At 34.4% G+C, this 20634-nt stretch overlaps 1 long non-coding RNA gene across 1 annotated transcript in view; it reads right to left on the bottom strand.

The window, feature by feature from the left end:
* LOC107649307 (uncharacterized) overlaps positions 1-20634 on the bottom strand; it is a 69980-nt gene that overhangs the window by 25258 nt on the left and 24088 nt on the right. The window contains exon 2 of the long non-coding RNA XR_008912968.1: positions 17832-17952. This is a non-coding gene — a long non-coding RNA (uncharacterized LOC107649307). The remainder of the gene's footprint in view (positions 1-17831; positions 17953-20634) is intronic.

Raw genomic sequence — 20634 nt, 5'->3', positions numbered from 1 at the left:
TTTGCATTTCAAAAATGCCATCAATAATTTTTATATACATTCATTTCGCTGTTTTTATCACATGTTTGATAATTAAATATAATAGTTTAAAATTTTGAGTCACTTTTACTAATGAGAATGCAGACTCAAAAGGACTTCAAACTAATTGATTTAAAATTCCCTGCCTCCTTTTCTGGAAGACTATAATATACATGATAAATCATGAATAATACTTTCTTTCATGATTAAATATAATATTTATAATGGTATTCTATGTAATAATGGCAATGAAAACATTTTGATCAAGGGATCAAAAAAAGAAAAAAAGAAAAAATCTTTGAATTAAAGGGGACTGAACTATCCAATATTCCCTTTTAAAGCAGAATGTTTGAGAAGCTTGATTCTTCAGCCAAATTTTCACTTTGAATTACAAAGCAGTCAACCTTTAGATTCTGTGTACAAAAACATTACTTTAAAATCCTATCTGGTATTCCAGTCAATGACATTTACAGTGAATTAAGATCCATTTTTAAGAAACTTGGAATCAATTAATGAAGTTCTCCTATAAATAGAACATAAATATGAAACAACATTGGATTCAATCTTGGGGGAAAAAAAGATAATTTCCTCCAAGAATTCTGTTTTCCACGTGAAAGGAAATCACTTTGTAGTGACACAAGTTTTCAGTTAAGAAAATCATCTTTTCCTTTATAGACTGGATACATCTATGCAAGGTTATACACTGATAAAATAACAATCTGTATATTGAGTACATATACTGATGTAACTTAAGAGGGTATGATGTACTGTCAGTGATAGATCCAGCTTGCTATGGAACCTTTAAAGAGGCAAACACATGAAAGGAGATGTTAAGTTTACTCTCCACTATTCCAGTTAATTCCACTCAAGTCCAAATTCCATATAAAAAAGGCACTCTTTGGGGTTTCACCTATATCCTGGATCTGTCAAATTTTACTTGATTGAGTAATAGAGTACATTTTTGCCCTGTGAACTCTATCGTTGTTCAGTCATGTCTGACCCTCTGTGACACTGTGGACCTTACTATCCATGTGGTTTTCTTGGCAAAGATACTGGTTTGTCATTCCCTTCTATGGATTAAGGCAGAAGATAAGTTGAGCCATCTAGATGCCTTTGTATGCTCTTTACAACACCCCTATAAGGGCAATGTGTAAGATTCCAGTATTCCCCCATTTACAGGTTAAGACAAGGAGGTTCACAGGAACAAAATACCTAGGCCACACAGTAAGTGAGGAAGCTTAGATTGGAACTCAGGGATTCTGATTCCTAGACCACTCTACTTTCTCCTGGTTTTCATTTCCTAGAGAAATGTCTGAACTCTTTCTGACATTAAAATATAAAGCCTTTCTGAATCATAATAATTTAATTTTTTAAAAAGAAAAAAATAAACTCCTACACAAGTCAGTTGGAAAATTTCCACTTTGGTGGTTAAAAAAATATCAGAAAACCAAGAAGTGTTACTGAAATTAGGTTAAAACTTTTCTTTTGTAATGGACCACTCATGTCATGGTTTATGATTCTACTAGGTAAACCTTAAAGTTATTTCAAAATTATTTAGTATTAAGTTTTTTAGGTAACCCATTAAATTTGTATTTTAGAGGTAGTTTTCTTTATTTGTTCCTAATATTTGATTTGATTTCAGTAGGGAATCCTCTGAAGAAATTTCACAACCAGTACCAATCAACAGCTCAGCTCTAAATCATCACCTGAAGAATTGCCTCCAAAGACTGTCCACGACAGAAGCAGGACTTGAACTAAGGACTTCCTGATTCTAAAGTCCACCTGCTCTATAAGAGACTATTTTAAATTGATCATTAAATAGTACTTGTTTTTCAATGCATCTGTCAGCTCAGAAGTGCAGGTAGACTTTCCACATTACCATTTAAACATTTTTATTAATCCTGTTTATGAAACGTCTAATAAGACACAGAAACATCTAATAAGCTACTATCTGCAGGACATCACATTAGTCTTTGGGGGTACACATATACAAAAATGTTATTGCACTCCAAGAACTTACATTCTCTTGAGGAAATAAAATATATAAGTCCCAGATAATTTAAGAGGAGAGCACTAATGACTGGCAGAAAGGATGTCAATCAATTGTAGATTACAACCCATCCTTGCCTTCCCATCTTGTACAGTTCTTGTCCATATGTCCCTCACTGTGGGGCTATTTAACACACCTTCATTAGGTTCATTTAATATTTCATGGATAAATAAAATCCAGCACCTGGGCTGTCCATCTGTTTTCCCTCACTCTTTCTACATGACCAGCATACTTTCTTTTTCAGATATACATGTCCTCAATATATCAATACTTCAAAGAGCTATGATATTGGTAATGTGGGAGTTCCTTTCCCCAACACAGATGGCAGCCCATATGCAATTTAGTTGCTAATTTAGGCCTGAAGATCAGAAAGCTTAAATGACTTGTCCATAGTCATACAACCTGTAAGTGTCAGAAATGGGATTAGAAATCTTGGGTTCTGTGATCTTACTCCATCACTCCATATACTCTATACATTGTCTAATAGCTTTAAATATCACATCCTTCATGTGATGTCTTTTACAAAAACTTCATGTTCCATCTAGCCCTAAATACAATAAATTGATTATATAAGCCTATGCATTTAGGATGATGTCTTTTTGTAAAAGAATGATTATTTCTCTATTGCATGTAAAAATAATTATAACAATAATTTGATGTAATTTTTGAACTCTAAACTACTGTTTTCCCTCTCCTTCCCTCCCTTGGGAAAATAAGCACTTTGATATAGAATATATATATATATGTGCAGTCATGAAAACCATATTTTCTTATTGGTGATATTGAAAAAGAATATAGACTTTCCCCACAAAAGAAAAAATAAACAAGAAAAGTAAAGTTTAAGGAGAATACTTTAACCTTCATTCAGATACATCAAATCCTCTTCCAGAGGTGGAGAGCATTTTTCATTATAAGTTCTTCAAAATCGTTTTGAGTCATTGTATTGTTGAGAATAGTGAAGTCATTCATATTTGGTCATAATACAATATTGCTGTTACTATGAGAATGATCTCCTGGCTTTGCTCACTTCATTTTTGAATTGGTTCATAAATGTATTCCAAAGTTTGTTTGTTTTTTTAATTTTCTGTAACATGCTGCTCATCTTTTCTTATAGCACAATAATATTTCATCACAATCTTATTCCTCAACTTGATAAGCCATTCCTCAGTGGATGGGAATCCCTTCAATTTTCAGTTCTTTGCCACTGTAACATAAGCAGTAGCTATGAATATTTTTTGTACAAGTAGGGTGTTTTTCTTTTTAATTTGATGTCTTTGTAAAATAGACTGAGTAGTTTTTTTGTTTTTGTTTTTGTTTTTTTTCCTGCTGGGTTAAATGGTATGGACAGTGTCAGAGCCTTTTGGGCATAGTTCCAAATTGTTCTTCAAAATAATTGGATCAGTTCACAATTCATTAACAATGTATTAGTGTCCCTATTTTTCCATGTTCCCTCCAATACTTGTTTTCCTTTTCTGTTATATTAGCCAATATAAGAGGTGTGAGGTGCTACCTCAGAGTTGTCTTAATTTGCATTTCTATAATCAATAGTGATTTAGATCATGTTTTCATAAGGCTATTGATAGCTTCGAGTTCTTTTGAAAATTGCCTATTCATATCCTTTGGTCATTTATCAATTGGAGAATGGTTAGTATTATAAATTTAAATCAGTTCCCTATATATTTGAGAATTGAGGCCTTTATCAGAGATACTTGGTATTTTTTTCAAATTTCTTGCTTTTCTTCTAAGCTTGGACACACTGAGTTGCTTATATGACAACTTTAACATAACAAAATCAAAATAATCCATCTTACATATCATAATGCTCAATGTCTCTTGTTTGGTCATATTATGGATCCATAAATTTGACATGTAAACTACTCCATGATCCCCTGATTTGCTTATGGTATCACCCTTTATTTCTCATTCAGATACATATTTTGATCTTATCTTTGTATATGGTGGGGAGACACTGGTCTATACCTAGTTTTCACCAAATTGCTTTCCATTTAGCAATTTTTATCAAATGGTGAATGAATTGTTTTCCCAAAAGTTTGGATCTTTGGATTTATCAACCATTAGTTTACTATGGTCACTCTATATATTATGTACCAACTCTATTCCATTGATCCATCACAATATTTCTTTTCCAATACAAGATTTTTTTTTATCTTTACCATATTGTAATATAGTTTAAGATGTGATACTGCTAGGCCACCTTCCTTCACAGGTGGTCTTAAACAAAAGATAGAAAGCATTATGATATATAAACTGGATTATTTTGATTACATTCAATTATTTTTTGCAAAAACATAAAATCAATGTATCCAAGATTAGAAGGAAAGCAAAAAATTGGAAAAAATAAACTTTTTCCATTGATTCCCTTGATATTCATCATCTCTTATTCTTTGAGATGAATTAAATAATTATTTTTATAACTATAAATTTTGGTAGTTTGATTGGCATGGCACTGAATATATAAATTAAGTACAAGTATAATTTTATTATAGTGCTCAGCCTATCCATGATAATTAATATTTCTCCAGCTTTTTATGTCTGTCATTATTTGTATGAAAAGTATTTTGTAATTTTGTTCATATGGTTCTTAGATATGTCAGCAGGTAGCCAATCAAGTATTTTATATTGTTTGCAGAAATTTAAAATGCAATTTCTCTTTTTATTTGTTGCTGTCTGTCTTTGTTGGTCAGATATAGAAACACTAATGATTTATATGGGTTTATTTCATATCCTACAATTTTGCTGCAGTTGTAATTACTTTATTTAATGTCTCAGTTGATTCTTTAGGATTTTCTAAGTATACAGGATGATGTATTCAATGGCACAACTCAGGTACATACACACCATCACTGATATTATTCTATAGCCTATATATACTAAATATAATTATTGCCATTACATTGTGTGTCCTCTGTAATGCCAATTCTTTAGATGTAAAGATGTTTACTTGGGACACATATCAAGAATATCTTTGATTGAAACTTAAGAAGGCAACAGACAAGCAGTTAATAAGAAGTCACTCAGTCAACAAACATTTTATTAAGTTTTTACTCTGTGCCAGCAATTATTAAGTGTTGTTAATGTTTATACAACATTCATCCCTTGCCCCGCAAAAAATTACCCTGTTAAAATGTGAAAGGTAACAGAGTTTAGTAGATTGAGAAATAGTCCTAACACTGCCTGTTATGACTATTTCCAAATCACCAATCATTCAAAGACTAGGCAACAGCCTAAGAGGATAACATCACAAAAAAAAATGCTGATCAATGTTGATAGAGTGTCCTTATCTCTATACCAATGAAATCACAGGTCCAGTACTTATCTCAGAATCCTTCCTGTTAGTTAATACAAGTAATGTCATATTGTTATTTTGCCATATCTATCATTTCACTGGTTTAAGGAACTCCTAATGAGGAAACATCTACCAACACAGATAAGTACCTTCTCCACAACTCATAATCCACTTAGAAATTGAAGCTCAGCGATCTGCCAACCTCAGTTTCCCTATTAGCAGGGATTAGAAATGTGTACCAGCACTATTGGTGTGCATTCATTTCAAACATTTTCCAATAGAGTTTTTGCCATCCTCCCTTGTAAAAATCCATCAAGTGGCAAAATACAGGTTGACATGTGTGTGTGTGTGTGTGTGTGTGTGTGTGTGTGTGTGTGTGTATTTCCCCAGCAGAATGTGAGTTCTTTGAAGACAGGAACTTTTCCATTTTTATTTGTTTTCCTAGAGCCTGGCACAATGCTACATATCAAAGGTGCTTTATAAATATTTGTTGCTGAATTGACTGATTGATTGACTTTGGAGAATCTTATCAGATTTACAGAGCTACTCTACCTTTCCATAGGCGACAGAAGACCACAAATTTTATATATCTTATATAATACACTAGATGACCGCCAGGATCCAAAACAATCTTAACAGGCTAGAGCCTTGAGATGAATCTAATAAGGTAAAATTCAGTAGAGATAAATTCAGTAGAGAGTAGTCCTGAACTTGAGCACACAAATAGATTAATCTCACAAGTATAAAATGGTCTAGACTTGAGAGACATTATTTGTTCTGAAAAAAGGTTTTGGAGTACTGGTGGTCCATAAGCTCAGTATGAATTAGAGATATGATATACAAGCCAGAAAAAGATATTGTAAGCTAGGGTTGCACTATAAGGAACCTAACTTCCCGGAATAGAGAGGGGAAAGTCTCACTGCCCTCTGACCTCATGAAAATGCCCCTGGTATATTTTGTTCAAGCAGCTAGATGGCTCAGGGGATAAAACTGGAAGTAGAGTCAAGAAGACCTGAGCTCAAATCTGTCATGTGTTAATGTGTGAACTACTAGCTGTGTGAACCTGGACAAGTCACTTAACCATTGTTTGTCTTAATCTACTGTAGAAATAAAATGGCAAACCACTCCAGTATCTTTGCCAAGGAAACCCAATGGATGGCATGTGGTGATCACAAAGAGTCAGATGCAACTGAACATCTAAACAACAAATATTATGCTTAGTCCTTTGTACTATAGTTTTTAAAAAGAATATTTATTGATTAAGTAAAGAGTATCCAGAGGAGAATAACCCAGAATAAAGGGAATTTGGTTCAAGACACAACAAGAGCAGTTGAAAGGACAAGGAATGTTTAGTTTGGAAAAATAAGATTCAGGGGAACATAATAGCTTAAGCATTTAGATAAATATAGCCTATTTAAAAAATAAAAACATAAGTATTTAAAGACCTGTCAAATTGAAAAGGACCAGACTTTTCTATTTGGCTCAAGAAGACAGAATTTTTAGTCATTACACATAGTTGTATATTAAAGGTACCAACTGGAGAATATAATAGTCTAAGAACTATATGATTTTTGTATCAGCTAACTACGTTTCCTTTCATCAATTACCATCACTATAAAAACCTCAGTTTTCTCATTCTACAAAATAGATATAATTATAACTATGCTACCTAAGTGGTACAGTGAATACCCAATTTTACATGGAGTCAGGGAAAACTCGAGTTAAAATTCAGGCCTCAACTATCTCTATGACACTGGACAAGTCACTTAATCTCTTTGATGTTCAATTCCCTCATCTGCAAAATGGGAATAATAATAACACCAGGATTGTTGTGAAAGTATTTGTGACATGCTTTCCAAAGCTGAAAGCACCATGTAATGGTTTATACTACTACTATCACTACCAATGCTGCTGCTGCCATTACTACACCAAAAACTTATCTGTACATCTTTCTACTTAGCTTTCAGGGAGATCTGAGGAAGCTACTTTTTAAATGCCAAGTTATTACTTTTGTTAACAGGCAATTAAAACTCACTCCATATTTTAAATGTACATACTTTGTTGAGCTAAACTCTTACCTTTAGAAAAGTATATAAAGATGAGGTAGGAGAAGGGAAGAAGAGGAGGCTCATAAGCATTTTATATTAGTTATTGTGAGTCAGACACTATGCTAAGCATATCACAAATATGATTTCATTTAATAATCAGGTAACTATGAGAGAGTATTTTTAATGGAAAAGCAACATTTCAAACAGACAAAAGAAAACTAAAACCACATTGTTTAGAGATGAGTAGTCTGTAGTATATTGCAACAATTATTTATTACTTGAAAGAAGTGGCATAAAAATAAAGTTGTAGCTGCTTCTTCAAGATTTGCATTTTTCTTAATAATCTTACTTGATAGCTTATTTCCATCTTTTGAATTAAGAAACTAATGCTCAATATATCTAACTGACCCCTAGTAAATGTTAGGATTTGAACTCTAGTCTTCATGACTCCAGTTAACAGACATCAAGGAAATACAGGACTAGAAAAGGAAGTTGGCTGATCAAGCTGAGTGAGTGAGCAAGGAATTATAGATATAATATTTATTATTATAGATATTTAATGGTTTTATATATGTGTATAATATCTCTACTGGGTCCAACTCAAGTACCACAGTAACAACCATAAAATATTCAAAGAAAAAGTAGAAGACCTTTTGTTCATTTGGTAGCTTTTTAAATGAAGGATATATATATATATATATATATATATATATATATATATAAATATATATATATATAAAACATAGACAAGACTAGTTCAGAAAGAGGTGAGGATGTATTTCAATTTGCAACAGTGAAGAGAAAGGTCTATTTGAAAGGGATTATAGCTGAATATGCTTTCATCATTTCTATACCACAGACTGCTCCAAAGATCACTTTTTCCATGTAACATATCTAGTAATGATAGTGAGCCTTGGCAAGATCCATTTGGGTTCCTGTTGGCATAAGCATTTCATTGAGTGCACATTTCTATTAGCCATTCCAGACAAGGAGGGACACATGAGAAACATGTGTGGCCATAAAGACATTATACACTGAAGTTGTAGATGTTTTAGGGGATGAACTAGTGTACTTGTAGGAATATATTATAATCCACTTGACCAAAAACGAAGCATCTGGACTATAAAAATGACAGAGCAAATGAAAAAAGTATAAAAAGGCCAGAGTGGAAGTAAGTAATCAGTAATTTTAATACCAAGACAGAGACTAGAGTACATTAAAAGATCAAAATGAGATTCGTTGTGTATTTGTGGAGATGATACCATAATGGCATTCTGATTTAATTGGGAACTCTAAGTGTACAAAAAGCAGAGACTAAGTTTGAAATGGGATAGAAAGTGGTGAGGCAGAAATGAATCTCAGAAATAGTACTCATCTTTAGTGTATGTAAAAAGAAATTAACTCTATCACTTTTTACCTGTAAATTTTCAATGACCTATCTTCAAAGATGTGGACTCACATGCTTAATGGAATAAAATGTGTATGCAAAATTGGTTAGTGATAAATACAAAAGATAATTTTACATACATAAATGAAAAACAACACAGAGTGTAATTATGGAAAGCATGTACCTTGTTAAACATCGAAAAGACCAGGGAGTAAAGTGAAAAGTGAGGGGACAAAACATTAAAGTTAAAAAATAATTGTAAAGATTAAAGTGGCTAATAATTCAAAGGCAACACCATAAGAAAAGAGAGACATTTTAATTACCAACAAACAGCAAAGAGGATGCAAATCATTCTATTTCAAGGCTCTCTATCAGTCTAGCACTTCATAAATCACCTTGTCTGTTTTGATGCAGTCAAATCTCTGAAAATAAATCAAGCATATTTGCATCTCTCCTCCCTTGAGCAGTATGGTGTAGCAAAAAATAGAATTGGTTTCAAATCTCAGACCTTGAGTTGGAATTTCATAATTGGCACTTACTTGTTACATGTGACTCTGGATAAGTTACTCCCAAACTCAGTTTACTTATAAGTAAATTGGAGACAGGGATGATTTTACTATTAACTTATGTGGCCCATTAGAGACTAAAACATAATAATGATTAAATAAATTACTAAAATAAGCACCTAAAATATAAAAAATGTCTATGAAGTGCTTTTAAAATGCTTAAAGAGGTCTATAAATGTGAGCTAGTATTACTAATATCATTATATATCATAATGTCATGAAAAGATGAAGCAGGTTTATTTAGAGTATACCAAACTCTTTGAACATAAAATCTAATGAGGTTTACTCTCCCCAACAGGAAACTATTGTGATATATTTATATATAAGGACACACTAGACAGTTTTTTAATAAGGGTCATGGCCTACTATATGAGTAACCTACTAAGAATGCTCATAAACAGTACAGACATAAATATAAAACAATCCCTAAAGACATGCTAGATTGGGGAACCTGAAGGGGAGAAATGATAATGTAGCCACCCTGGCCACAGAACCTTGAGGTATCCCTGGAAATCAGAAACATCTTGCATGTTGTACACCATCACCACCACCACCATCATCATCATTGTCGTCATCATCATCGTCGTCGTCGTCATCATTTCCCATTACTAAATGACTACTAGGTGCTAAGCTAAACACTTCAGATATAAAGCAAGGCAAAAACAGACCCTTCCCTCTAGGACATCCCATTTTAAAGGGAGAGACACCCTGCCATATAAGTTACAGACAGTGTAAATGAGAAGAGAACTCAGAGAGATGCATAGCACTGGTAAGGTTAGGGGGAGGCCAAAAAAGAACTTTTGATAAGGTTGCATTTGAGCCGGCTCTTGAAGGAAATTGGGAAGGCCAAGAGAAAAAAAAAGGGAGAAATAATGGGTGCCTGACTATAACACAGTCCTGGGGCATTTCTCTGAACCTTAGTTTTCTATAAAATGGAGATAACATCCATAGTACTTAAGTAATTGGTAGAGAAAACAAGTAAGATAATATATATGAAGTGCTTGGCAAATCTTAAACATTTCTAGCTGTATAGCCAAGAGATACAAGGACAGGGGAAAGGAGGTATTTGTAAGAAGTCCTAGAGGTAGAGAAGGACAGATGCCATGGCAAGAGTCAGAATTAAAACTAAGGATAAGGAACAAAGAATGGAATAAGGATGTCTGGAAATAAAGTAAAACAAAATAATAAAATAAGCCAGCATTAAACCTAGGTAAAAGGTCCAGAATTAGTCTTTCCCAGAGCCATGGCCTACTGATTTCATCTTAAAGCAAAACCTTAATCAGGATATGTTTTATCTTCTTAGCAAGGTGCCTCTGTGGGAAGAAATATGCATAATCAAAGGATTCCAAACAAATAGCCATTTCCTGAGAAGCTCATAAAAATGATCAGCAAACTCCTTTGTTCAACCCTCTCTGACAAATAACAAATTAGCTCACAAGGACAGAATGTATAGTCAGTACATACAGCATAGCTAAAACCCTTCCTTTACCAACACACTTACAAGCTTTGGTTTAGATAAGGTTAACAAAAGATCCTCTTCGTCCATCTTTCTCCCCTCCAATACCAACACACACACACACACACACACACACACATACTCACTTCTTTTAAATACCAGCTAAAATCTATTCTTCTATGAGAAGTCTTTCCAGTTCTGCCTTAATATTAGTGCCTCCTCTTGGTTATTTTTCTCTAATTTATTATGTACATAAATGTTTGCATGTTTTTCCATTAGACCTGGAGCACCTTGAAAGAAGGGATAGTCTTTTACCTTACTTTCTATTTCAAGTACTTAGCATATAGCTGAAGCTTAATAAATAAATACTTATTGACTTTTCTCGGTCTCTGTTTCTGTCTCTTTCTGTCTCTCTTTCTCTCTTACTCTCTTTGTCTCTGTCTTTCTCTTTCTGTCTCTCTGTCACACACACACACACACACACACACACACACACACACACACACACACACACACACACACACACACACTTTTCCCCTTCAGATAAGGGTCAAAATTTAAACCAACAGAACTTTCAGAGCCATACAGAAGGGGATGTGACCCAACAACTGCAGTAAATAATGAAAACCATAAAAGTTTGCAGCTGGTTGAGTTACTTTCATTGAAATCCTAAATAGGTTTACATCTCTAAATTGAGAAATCTGAAAATGACTAGACCCTGAAATCGCAGCGTCTTCAGGGAAAGAAGTGAAAATGTTAAAAGGATTCTTGATTGTGCACTGAGCAGGCAAATAGGTAATTAGACCTATACAAAGTAGCCAATCACCCCAGGCTCAGTGGAATAACATTTTTGAATTTTAGGGGAAATCACAAAGGAAGCTGGAGGACTCTTGGCAAGAGTGTTCACAGAACACTCCAGGCAAAGGGAACAGCAGAGGCCTGGAAGGTACCGAGAGCAATATCAATGTTTAAGAATGAAACTAAGTAAGATATAAAACTGTAGACCCACAGGGAACAGAAAGGAGAAATGTAGACATTGCAAAGGGCATAACACCATTATAAAAATGTATAATTTAGGGAGAGAGTGCTCACTGAGTTCTACAGTGTCTAGTGAATTTTGTGTTTGAATTCACATGCTGAGAGACTGAGTTTAATATAAGCATTCCAAGAAAGTATAGTCATAATAATAGCATAATCAAGGAAGAATATAATTATATAATCTACAAAAAAAAACCTGAATTACTAAGTGAGAAGGTTTGGTTTGGGGAAAGAACTTATATGGAAATAAAACTGGCATAGGTCCTTAATTATAGAGGGCAGGAGCTAATGAGAAAAATTAAAAAAAAAAAACAAAAAAAACAAAAAAACACAACCACCAAGTAGAGTGATTCAGGTTTCCTTATTAAAACCACATGGTCGCTGGCTTGAAATCAACCCAGAGCTGAGTAAATTGAAGTTGTTTGAATTTAATGGCAACAGAAAATGATGGAGTTTTTTTTTAAATCAGAGGACCAATTAATGTAATTATTCACAATGGATTAGCTTTATGAGTTGATAAATTACTCATATAGTTAAATATACAGAATATATGGTAATAAGATTGTGAATAAGACATTTTCTGAAAAATTGCTCTGCTGAAGTAATTATTATATGGCATTCTAATTGGTCAGAAAAATGAGAATATTTGTTAGCTGGGTTAAAGTATATATATATATATACATATATATGTTGATTTTATTAACAGTAATATATTTTGGAAGGAGGAGAAATGTATATGATCTTTCCCATCTAAAAATATCACTTATGACCCACTGTAATTGTATAGTTAGATTTTACCAAAACTCTTCACTAGGAAGAGGCTATAAGTCATTTTTCAGATACCTGAGAGGGGTGGCTAAAGAAGCCAGTTGAAACAAAATTTCTATTGTTCATTTATCACTATTCCAAATAAGCTAGGATCCAGGAGTCTGGGGAGGGCGGGAAATACAATTCTAAGGATTTCAACTAAAGGAGGGAATCATGAAGATCTTGGTATTTTGCCCATACTTACATGGCCTCCAGCATACCCAAGATACCCAAAAGATGGTTTAGGAGAATACTCAGCTAGCAAATTATAACTCGGACAAATCTACCTACCATAAAACAGAGGAATGATTAGAGGGAGAGAGGGGGAGACAAATAGACAGACAGACAGCGTGTATGTATGTGTGTGTGTGTGTGTGTGCTAGAGAAATTGTTGTGTCAAGATCTCCAAAAGTTTGAATAGAGCAACTAAAAGTTTTTCATGGTCTGAATAAAAGCTTCAGGAAAAGAATGTTCTTGTCTAAAGTCCTAGAATTAAGGACTAGACCTTCTGAGGTTCAAGTGCAGAATCTCATAGAGTATTAGAAAGAGCAGGACATTGAGTCAGAGGACCTGATTCCCATTCCTGGTTCTCTTACTTTATAACCAATTGAATTCAATGACTCAAATATTTATTAAATGTCTATTATAAGTCTGCCTGTGCTAGGGCACTGGGTATATAAAGATATTAGCCAGGTGCTGCCATATAATATTTCTTGGCCTCAGTTTCCTTATATGAATAGCCTGTACTACATTATTGCTAAGGTCTTTTCCAAGTCTGAATCAGAGGATCCTATGTCTGATCTAAGCTTTAGGTGGGCCTGAAGTCTAGAAGAAGGTTTCATATGGAGAAGGCTACTTGAAGTATTCCTGGATTCTCAAAATATTGAAAGTCAATTTCAGAGTAGCTGACACAAAATCCTTGCCAAACCAAAGCTATTCTCCACTACCTGGAATTTGATCAATGTTGAATTGAGATCACAACTGGTCACTTTACACTGATGACATAGCCAAAAGAAAAAAAAAGACAGGCAAGAAGAAGGGGATAAGCTAGACAAAAAGATGCAGAATGAAGAATAAGAAAAAAAGTAATTCTCTCTATTGTGCACGATGCACCAAAGTAAACCATTAAGATTGCCATACATTTGTAGCTTCTCTTGTTTCTGTCTAATTTAATGTAATTCCTTTCCCAGTAGGATTTAGTAACAAAACTCCCTTAAAACACCTTACAGAAAGGTTTTACTTTCAAGTAACAGGGTAAGGAAGAAGAGGAAATCCTATTTCCTTTCTTCAAAACAAAGCTAGGATGATGGGGAACTGAGGGTTAGAAAGAAGACATAGTGATAATATGGAAATAGAAATGAGTATCAGTAACAGAAGTCCTAAGACTTGATGGTAGATAAGCCTATAGCTTCAGAGTTCAGTAAACCCATAATGGTACACCCATGATCCACAACTGTTTTTATTTATTATTACTGATGAATGAATGGATGGATGGATGTCATTTGTTAAGCACTTAATATGAGCCAACCACCATCCTATACAAAAATGAGACAGTTCGTGCCCTCAAGAATCTTTTATTTTTATTGGAGGTAAATCATGTTTATAGATAAATGGTAGCCAGGGAAGTGAGTTATAGTCTGGGAAATCCTAAAGATGGTCAGTGGAGCAATAGGAAAAGCAATCTACATGTCCTTTCAGAGATAAAGATAATATACATTTGACTACATTTCTCAGAGCAAGAGACGGAAAACAATAGATAGTTTGTGTTTGGGGGAGCAAGAGAGAAAATGGCTGAGGAAGAGATGAAGTGCCATGATTTCAGAGTGCATAGTGTCATACCAGGTGTTGTCACTAGTTTGGACCATCGATCAATGTATCAAGGTAGAAAATGGCTAGGTTGAAGATGAAGCTGCATTGTCACAGGAAACAGAATCAAATGACTTAGCTCCTAATATTAATGTTCATGCGTCTTTACTGTTCACAATATATTTTAAAAGCCCTACTTGTAAATAAATGAGAATTTTATTCATATATCATAAGGGAAAGACTTCATTACCACAGACTATTCAAGAGCACTTCAGGCAGTGGATCCAGGCCACAATTCAGGCGAAAAGCTGCCTCCTTATTTAACCTTCTTCTTTTGACCCAACAAGTTGGGTGGCCTTATGATTTGTATTGAGAGGAAGATGTCAAAGAAAGAATGTGGGTTGGGTAGGTATGGATGTGTTGTGATCTCTATTCCTGTAAAGAATGAGAGCTGAGATCCATTGAAATATCAGAGTACAGAGATGCTAGATCTATGCTGACCCTTCTAAATACTTTCTTGAACGCTGATCATTGTGGCTAGGTCATTCATTTGAATTTGTTGGAGGCACATTGGCTATCTTAGGTATGATAAAAAGCCAACAGAGGAAGATTGAAAATGAACCTGTGCTATTCATTGAGCACTATGCTGAATCTAACTGAGTTATTTAACTGCCCTAAGAGTTTCTCTAGTGATTCTGATCTTTGGCTTTGGAAATGTTTGCGACCCTTAGGAACAGTTGGCAATTATTTCCAAAAAAAAGAAATAAAACTTCACAGGTCTTACTCATTCACTTCACACAGTAATTTAGAGGGTAGTTTTGGATATATGAATATATCCAAACATATGAAAACATATATGAATGAGATTTTAAAGAATTTTCATTTGCAAAAAATAATTTTCAAGATGTCTCACAATCAAACTCTCCTTTGAGGCCAGATGTACAATGAGCCTAGTGGTTGGAATGATCTCTCTAAAGCCACCTGCATCTATGATTTAATCCAAAGTTCAGCATTTTATATACAACATGTTTAAATTTCATGATACTCGTTTTTTACATATCATTCCTCTTCTAGGATGCAAGTTGTTTGTGGCAGTAATTTATCTTTTATGAAAATCTTTGAAAAAAATCTAATTTATCTTTGAATTTCCTTTCCTCCAAGGTTAATCACAACATTCTGGACACAGTTGGTGCTGGAGAGAGGAGTGTCTGAATTATTGACCAATGTGAGCAGCTCCAAAGGCTGAGATTCTTTATTGACTCTATGACAACTTGTATGATAGTCAGACATTAATACTTTTGAATTTTGCTCTCCTACATTGTTCCTGCTTGCCAGTAATAAGTCCCCAGCTCTTGTATTCTTCTCTATGTTCAGGGTTGCTTATAGATATGACTTCCTCTGTCACCAGTAATAAGGTGTCTATAGGTGAATCAATGCAATTTTCAACCAAGATTTTCAGGTCCCATCCTTTTGCAAAAGGACTACAGAATCTCATTATGAAGAGAAGCACTCTATGGAAAGAATGGAAAGGGCATTGGGTTTGGAATCAGAAGACCTGGACTTAAATCTCAGCTTTACTAATTTCTATTTTGTGACCCTGAATGAATCTAATAACAACAATAATGCTCACTTTGTGCCAGGCCATATACCAAGCACTTTACAACTATTATCTTACTTAATCTTCAGAATGATCCTGCCTAGGAGGTGCTATTATTATTCCCGTTTTACAGATGAGAAAATTGAGGATGAGAGAAGTTAAGAAATTTGCCCAAATCACAGAGATAGTAATTGTCTGAAATTTGATTTGAAGGCAGAATTTTGTGACCCCAGGACCAGCACTCAGTCCACTGTTTCAGCTAATTATGGGCCTCAATTTCCTCAAATAAATAATGAGAGGATTGGACCAGAGGAGATGTTTTTAAACTTTTTGTTGTATATTCCCTTTTGGCAGTCCAGTAAACCTTATGAACCATTTCTCAAAATAAAGATTTTAAAATGAATAAAATAAAATATGTAGAATTACTAAGAAAACCAATTATTTTGAAATGGTTATCCTTGAAATGAATCTGTATAAAAAATATGAATGAAGCCTACCAGAAATCATAGTGACTTCCCAGAAATACATACTTACACTAATTCCTGTTCTGGGGAAGGAAGGTTATAGGAGAAAATGAGATAATTTTCCTATTTTTCCGGCTTGGGTTGCTTGCAGCTTTACTCTCTACCTATCCAAATGTTGCCAGTCTCTTTATGGCAGAGACCGAGACCTACCTTGAATCCTCCTCTCAATTCCTGCAAATATATGATGAATATCATTTATCTAAACACTCATTTTTTTGTTTCATATATCTTACCCTAAACTCCAATAGAACACTAGGGAATATATTCTTTTGTTCTTATGCAACACCTATGGTGGTTGTTCATACAACGCTGGCTATACAGTGTGCTCTCACTTTGGTTATTTGATAAACCTTTATTTAATACTGACCATAAGGGAGTCATGACAGGTGGCATTATAAGGCATTATTCCTAATCCTTAGAACTCATACCTTGTTTTTGTTTTTATTTGTTATTGTCATGTAAAACACACTTCCATATTGGTCACTGTTATAAGAGCAAACTCAAAAAAAACCAAAACCCCAAAATAAAATAAAAAATACACTGATGTGAAAGAAGACTCCCACAGTTCTTTCTCTGGAGATAAATAGCATTCCCTGTCATAAATCCTTCAGGATTATCCCAGATCACTGCATTGCTGAAAATAGTCAAATTTTTGCAGATAACTGTCATACAATATTGCTGTTATTGTATACAATGTTCTCTTAGTTCTGCTTCTTTCAGTCTGCATCAGTTCCTACAGATTTTTCCAGATTTTTCTGAAATCATCTTCTTTATCATTTCTTATAGCACAATAATATTCCATTACCAATATGTACCACAATTTGTTCAGCCATTTCCCAATTAATGGACATCCCCATAATTTCCAAATTTTTGCCACCACAAAAAGAGAACTTATGCTTTGGAAAACACTGCTCATCAAGTCACTGCCCTGGGTCTCACATCTTTTAAGATGAGCTGTTTAAGCCATTGTTTTGATTTTGGCACCTACAAGCTGCTTTGAGGAGGATTGGTATCCACTGTCACAAAGTGAAATTTCAAAACTGAAGAGAAAGAGGCAGAGAATGTGAAGATTGTAACTAGAGCTAAACAGCTAGAACCATCCCTAGGGCACTGACATTTAGAATGTATTTTTTTTACTTTAAAAAAAGTTTGCATAAATTCTAAATTTGTTCTAATTGCATTTTGATAGCACTTTCACTCCTGAATTACAGAAACAATTGAACTTACCACATAGCTAAAAAAAAGGTCTACATGACTTCTTTCTTACATCATGAACAGCAGCTGAATTCCTTCTTGGTCTGGTCCCTCCTTTCTCTCCTTTGATGATTGCCTCTCCAGCAGCAGTCTCCTAGAATCAGAGTATCTTTTTTTTTACAGACCAGAATTGTAATAAGGAAGTAACAAATGTAAATAAATGGAAAATAAGGAGGTTGGGACAGGTAGAGGGTGACATTATAGGTTCCCAAAGTGTTGTTTCTTTAGGATCTCTACCTTCTAACTTGAATTTGCCTTAATTATTTCATATATTATTTCCATTTTGTAAAATAAAAAGATGATTTATTTGAAAGTACACTAAAGAGATGCTTTTTCTGGGCACCAAGCATGCTAATTAGAAGGTCTGGTTAGTGGGTTTAAGGGTGATATGGTCAATTTTGGAGTGTAAGCTAAAGGAAATCTCATCAAGGCTATAAATGAATACTCCATCCAGTCGTTCTTATTGTTGTTGTTCAGTCATGTTCGACTCTTCATGCCTAGTAGTGGGATTTTATTGGTAAAGACACTGGCAAGGTTTTGCTATTTCCTTCTCCACCATATTACAGGAAAGACACAGATGCAAACAGGGTCAAGTGGAGTCACACAGCTAAACCCAGATCTGAACTCAGGAAGATGAATGCAGACCCAGCACTCTAGCTACCATATCACCCTAGTCATCCCCATAGCTACTTCTATTCTGTGGATGAGTGAAGGAAGGATAGGGCCATAATGCATGTTGAGGTTGCTGAATTCCATAATAGCCACTCTGTGCAATCACGGCAGTATTGCCTTTGTGATTTCTTTTTCTCTGGAGGGAAACAAAGAAACTAGAATTCTCTTGTGCTTTGCACTAGACAAGCCAATGGATAAATATTAAATCCCTCCCCATAATGCCACAACAACATGCTTTTCAGCACTTTATAAGGAGAGATCCCCTACTTAGGAGGCCTCATAGATGAGTTTCCCCTAAAGTCTTCTCTCTAAGTAATTAAGGTTGTGTCGATAAGGCCTTTATTTAATGAGCAATACTCTGGGCAATGTTGATGCTTAATGAATATATTACTATTATTAATAATATTTGTGTTAAGCTTGTGTGTGGATAAATGTGCATTATGTGCTTATGTGTCTATGTCTAGCAAGGTTATTCCTGAATGATCAATGACTACATTCACAGATGCTGTTAAATTTTATGCTAAAAATATATCTGTACATTAAAGGAGTTATAATATACAATTATCCATCTGCTTAGCTGACATTTTTCAGTCTGACATTTAATATTGTCACAAACAGGCAAACAGTCCTACTGAGCCCTTCCTAGGATTACAAAGGAAGAGTCTCCAGGCAGAAACTTTTTAATTAAAGTTTGATTTAATGAAAATTATGAGGCACAACAACAATGGCTTTAAGCAGTATCGGATACACAGGCAGAGCTCTGTCTGGGAAGGCATCATTTTAAAGACCTTCAATTACTTACAAGTCTGTGGCCCAAAGTACCCAGGATTAATATCTCATAGAATCATAGATTTAGAGCCAGAAAAGGTCTTATAAATGATCCATGCCAAACATTCTTTTTTTTTTTACTTTTTACAGATGAATAAGCAACTGGAGCAGGAGAGATTAAGTGATTTGCTCAACACTAAACAGGGTATGAAGTCGGAATATGAACTCAGCTCCTCTGATTCCAAATCCAGACCTCCTTTTCCTTCTTTTACCTTTCCTCTATTTTGGAGTTACTGAAATATGTTTATTCTGTTCTAGCTCATCACTTACAAAAAATAAATTATAACTTCCTTTATGCATGTCAGAATCTTGAGGATTCAGAGTAGGTAGGAAACAGATGGGGAGAAAACCCCAGTAATTAAGGAAATGTTGCCATAGTAGAGCAGCTCGCTCCCTTTTTCTCAATCTGATTCAAGGAAAAGGCTTAAAAATCTAAATTAAAAATACTACCAGGGCACTTTGGGAACCACTTGGCAGAAATACATCTCTAGAAAGCAATGGTTCAATCAATTTTAAGAAAAGGAAAGTAAGGATAATGTAAAGACATCAGAAAAATCCCATCTATTAAGTGGTTCTGTTCCCTCCCTCACCCCATTCCTACTAAGAGTTCATTAAGGGGACTCTAATGGTTTGGGATTTGGGAAGAGAAGGGTAGCAAAAGAGACTTCTTTCTTTTACCAGCTTTTTATTTTCAAAGCCCCGAGTTAGCCTTTTTTTTTGCTTTCTTTGTTCCTCTTCCTGTAAAATAAGAATAATAATCATAGAATAATAAAACTGAAAGGGTTCTTGGACTTCTTATCTACATTTTTGCTGTCAGGAAATAAAATGATAAAACTATCTAGAGGAAATTAATTTCTATTCACTTGAAGTTGCCACTCAGCATTCCATACTTACCTTTCCCATATATTTTTTTTTTCTTTTAAATTTCCTCTGTTTTAATGGTGCAAGAGAAAAGGTACTGAACTCAGGGTTCAAAAACAGGGGTTCCACATGAGGGTGTGCTGAGAAATACTTAAGAACCAACTCTGAGAAAAACATAGCATACCTTAAAGTTTCATCTGCAATATTTTCTCCAATACTTTCTTAAATTAGGGAATCACCAAAGCAGTAAACCAAACATTGATTTGTGGCATTTAAGTATTTTTGAGGCATAAATGCTCACATTAAAAAATTAACAATCAGCTTTCCTCTAGAATATCCCTGATTCTAGGTCTGATTTGTGATTAAGTATCATATGACTTGATGTAATTTCCTTAATATTTCAGAGTCTCATTTT

The sequence above is a fragment of the Monodelphis domestica genome, chromosome 6 (genome assembly GCF_027887165.1).
Source record: "Monodelphis domestica isolate mMonDom1 chromosome 6, mMonDom1.pri, whole genome shotgun sequence".
NCBI lineage: Eukaryota > Metazoa > Chordata > Mammalia > Didelphimorphia > Didelphidae > Monodelphis > Monodelphis domestica.
This window is presented reverse-complemented; position numbering and strand designations above follow the sequence as displayed.